This window comes from Cetorhinus maximus, chromosome 26 (genome assembly GCF_964194155.1).
Source record: "Cetorhinus maximus chromosome 26, sCetMax3.hap1.1, whole genome shotgun sequence".
NCBI lineage: Eukaryota > Metazoa > Chordata > Chondrichthyes > Lamniformes > Cetorhinidae > Cetorhinus > Cetorhinus maximus.
Window position 1 is genome coordinate 33,939,873 of NC_135904.1, and position 4,896 is coordinate 33,944,768.

A 4,896-nucleotide genomic window follows, 5' to 3' on the forward strand; every position below is an offset into this window, starting at 1 on the left:
GCTTAGCCTCAGGGAGATCAGTGCGCTCTTTCGCGTGCATGCGTGATAAAGCGCACTCTCGGCTGAGGGAATCCCTCCCCGCCTGCACAGGGAGCGCATAGCACTTCCTGGCGGACGTCACGCTGGGTGAGCCTTATTTGGCCCACCCACGTAAAATGGCGGCACACCCCCGATCGGAGGCACCGATTGGAGGCGCGCCTACCCGCACCATCTCCTGCATTTCCCACCCGACGGTGGGAAAATTCTTCCCAATGTGTTCCCTAGTCTGGATAATGCATGACTTGGAGGAGAACATGGAAGTGATGTTGTTCCCGCAGTGTTAATGATATTGTCTTTGTCGATGGTAGAGGTTGCAGGGGAGGGAAGAGCTGTTGAAGTAACCTCGCTGATTTGCTGCCCATACCGCAGCCACAGTGCACCATTGTGCAGGGTGTGGATATTGATTTGGATGGAGGAACAGTGTTCAGTGGAACGCTCTGGATGGTGACAAACCACAGTTGTGGCAGCTGCACTCACCAAAGTGGGGTAAATACTCCATCATACTCCTATCACTTGAACCCTGACTTTGTAAACAACTTGTACCGATGTACCAGCTTTCTATAGAATCATCATAGATTGTTACAGTACAGACCTGTTTTGGCTCTTTCAAAGAACTATCCCATTAGTCCCACTCCTATGCTCTTCCCCATGAGCTGTGTAAATGTTTCATTTTCAAGCATATATGCAATTCCCCTTTGAAAATTACTATTCAATCTGCTTCCATCCTTTTCAGTCAATGAATTCCAGATGCAGGTTAGTATGCAGATACAGCAAGTGATTAAGAAGGCGAGTGGCATGTTGGCCTTTATTGTAAGGGGATTGGAGTACAAGAATAAGGAAGTCTCACAACACAGTTGCATGGGGTTTTGGTGAGACCACATCTGGAGTACTGTGTTCAGTTTTGGTCTCCATTTCTAAGAAAGGGTTCTCTAGACTGGTTCCTAGGATGAAAGGGTTGTCCTATGATGAGAGGCTGAGTAAATTAGGTCTACACTCTCAGGAGTTAGAAGAATGAGAGATGATCTTACTGAAACATACAAGGCTCTGAAGGGGATTGACAGGGTAGACACTTAACAGTTGTTTTCCCTGCCTGGGGAATCTAGGGCCAGAATTTTACGTCGGGCAAGCGTCCCGACATCATTCCGCACACGAGCAATCTTCAGGTCAGCGGGCACGCATGGGTGTCAGAGCTGCACCCGCCAACGATTAAAAGGCCACAAGGCCATTAAAAAGGCAATTGTTCACGATTTTACATTGCCTGTGTGATCTTGCACTCGTCACATGGGAAAACGGACAGGCGGCCAGCCCACTTTTAATGAAACCTCATCCAAGGATGGGATAAAAAGGGTCAGCAGCATTGCCAGTGTGAGTAGTGAGGAGTTTAGGAGATAGTTTGCTGCTGGTTGCTTATTTGACCTTGACAGCTTCATCTCAGTTCTGAGCTTCAGGCTTAGCATTTCTAGCCTTCATTTCAGGAACCATTGGTGTCTCCAAGACACCGGGAGAATTTTTCCCCTGTGGATCATTCCAGGTATCAGGCAGCCTTCCGTAACCCTGGTAATGGGGATTGTGGTCTCCGCTGGTGGCACTTCCTCTGAGGAGGAAGAGAAGGACAGAAGGGAGAGGAGGCCAGGTGTCCCAATGCAGCTTCCAGGGGAGGGACCTGTGGGAGGAGAGGTGCAGGCACAAGGGGCGCAGAGCCAACAGGTAGTCCAAGGCGGAAGGGGCCACAGAAGATGCCACTATCCTGCTGCCAGGGTTTACAGGCAGCAATGCAGCTCCCTCAACATATCCGAAGTGCAATGTTGAAGGAGGCTCTGCATCTCCAGGGAAACTGTGACCTCTATTAGTCAGATGATTGGGCCTGAGATCACTTCCAACTGTGTGGGTGCCAGTGGCTCTGAAGGTCACAGTGGCCTTCAATTTCTATGCCTCTGGCTCTTTCCAGGGGTCAGTGGGGGATCTTTGTGGAGTGTCCCAATCAACTATCCACAGTTGCATCAAGCTGGTGACAGAGGCTCTGTTCAGGTGGGTACTGACATTTATTCATTTCCGAATGGACAAGGCCAGCCAGGCTGAGCGAGCCAGAGGGTTCACAGTGATTGCCGGGTTCCCCTGCATCCAGGGTGCAATCGACTGCACACATGTGGCCATCAAGGCACCAGCGGGTCAGCCGGGCGCCTTCGTCAACAGGAAGTGATTCCACTCAATGAACATCCAGATAATTTGTGACCACAAGACGCAGATTCTGCAAGTCTGTTCAAGGTACCCTGACAGCTCCCATGATGTATACGTCCTGAGACACTCACAGGTACCGAGGCTCTTCAGTGCTCCAGCTCAACTGGATGGATGGCTACCGGGTGACAAGGGCTATCCATTGAAAAGGTGGCTTATGACACCTCTCCGCCACCCAAGAATGTAGGCAGAGCAGCGTTATAATAGGAGCCATGCCTCCACAAGAGCAGTGACAGAGAGGACCATAGGTCTTCTGAAAATGCGTTTCGATGCCTAGACCGTTCAGGGGGAGCAACACAATACCTCCCAGAGCAGGTGTCACTGATAGTGGTCACATGCTGAGCTCTCCACAGTCTGGCTCTGGCAAGGGGGGGGACCCACTGGGGGAAGAGGATCTTGAGGCAGCTCCACAGGCCACAGAGGATGAACCCAGTGGTGAGTCAGAGGAGGAGCACGGTGAGGAGAACACTGAGGGCGTAGAGGCAGACCTCTGTATCCTTCAGGGAGGCAGAGACACCAGGGGTGCATTGATCCAACGCTCCTTCAGCTAGGCTGCCAAAGATCTGGCTGCCACCTCCATTCAGGGTGTTTGAATGACCCTTCCATTTGAACCCAAAGTCCACTCAGTGCCTGTGCAATAAAGTTTAGAGCCACTCACGTCCAACATTAGATATTGGCATGCCATCCACCTACAAAACAAGTGAAGCATACTCAGACAATTAAAACAAAAGCAAAATTTATATCATGTTGGCACGCACATCAAATGAATGTAACTATATGTGGTGTTAATGGCCACACCAGTAAGCACATTAACAAAACATGGCAGAACAGAAGAACACCCGTGAACAGTCCCTCGTGCTCATGGTGACTTAAACTTACATTTGCTAGCATCTTGTTGCACCCCCCCCGACCCCCACCGAGTGCCCACCTGTCTTGCCCTCCTGCCTGATATTTCCAGCTGCTGGTGAGGCCATTGTTCCAGTCTCCAGATCGACTCTAAAGATTCTCCCCTGGCGGCCTTCAGGGAGTTGCCTTTGCCGGTTTTAAAGAGCCTGCCGGGTCGCCAACAAGCCTCTGCCCCCACCTGGCCCTCCCCGACCATTGAGAAGACACGTTTCATGCCGAGCGGATCTTAATTGGCCATCCAGTGTGAAATCACGTTTGCAACGCGGCCAGGAGCAGATTCCGCATCCGTTTCCACCAACTCGGTGGGCACATCAAGCGTGAAATTCATGCCTAGGATACGGGAGCACAGTCTCAGAATAAGGGGTTGTTCATTTAGGACTGAGAACAGGAGAAACCTCTTCCCTCAGAGGGTTGTGAATCTTTGGAATTTTCTATCCCAGAGGATAATGGATTCTCCATCGTGGAGCATATTCAAAACTGGAATAGATTTTTGATCTCTTGGGGAACTAAGGAATATGGGGAGAGGGCAGGAAAGCGGAGTTGTGGCAGGAGATCAGCCATGATCTGTTTCTGCCTCCAAATTCAGGTCATTAACGTATATCTAAATGAGCAGTGAACCTAATGCAGACCCCTAGGGAACATCACTGTAAACTTCCTTCCAGGCCAGAAACAACCTTTCACTCTCTACGTTTTGTCTCTTAGCCAAATTTGTTTCCACATTATCACTGCCCCTTTAGTCCCATGGGCTTTAATTGTTCTAATTGGGATAAATTTACCAGCAGCAGTGTCAATGACTGACAGAGTGCTGCAGTGTTACACTCATAGGTTACTTTGCTGCTTCATGCTCTCGTCTGGATCTGGAAAAATTTATTAATTTTGCTTCCACCCCTCCATCATTTTCACATGGTCCATCACTGACACTTCCCTTCCCTTCCTTGACCTCTCAGTCTCAATTTCTGGTGATAGACTGTCCACCAATATTCACTACAAGCCTAGACAAAAACAGAATTACCTGGAAAAACTCAGCAGGTCTGGCAGCATCGGTGGAGAAAAGAGCTGACGTTTCGGGTCCACATGACCCTTCAACAGAACTGAAGTATAGGTAGGAGAGGGGTGAAATATAAGCTGGTTTCCTCCCCCCACCCCCCACCTTAAACACCCCTTTGTCCTTTTGTCGATGACATCTTTGGCAATCTCTTCCTGGCCTCCACCTATCACTGGCCCCCTATCCAGCTCTACCTGTCCCACCCCCTCTACCAGCTTATATTTCATCTCATTTCTATAGGTCTTAGTTCTGATGAAGGGTCATAGGGACTCGAAACGTTAACTGTCTCCCTCTCCGCAGATGCTGCCAGACCTGCTGAGTTTTTCCAGCTATTTTTACTTTTGTTCTACATTTCCAGCATCCCGCAGTATTTTGCTTTTATTTTACCTTGGGCAGGTTGGCAGCCCAGCTGTTTGGACAGGAACCCATCCGGGGTGCGGCAGCAGCTGCCAATCACCGGGTGGGGGGGGGCGGGGCCTAGCCTAATCCCAGGAATACTATTGGTGAGTGTTCCCCGACAGGACGGCATGGGCCCCGCCCAGTGCGCGAGGCTGGGCGAGTGAGGCGCGGGCGCGCACGACGCCGGGCAAAGCGCACGCACGCACGCACGCACGCACGGCGCCCTGGGCGGGCGGGGTAAAGCGCGCGCGCGCGCGCACGACGCCGGGCAG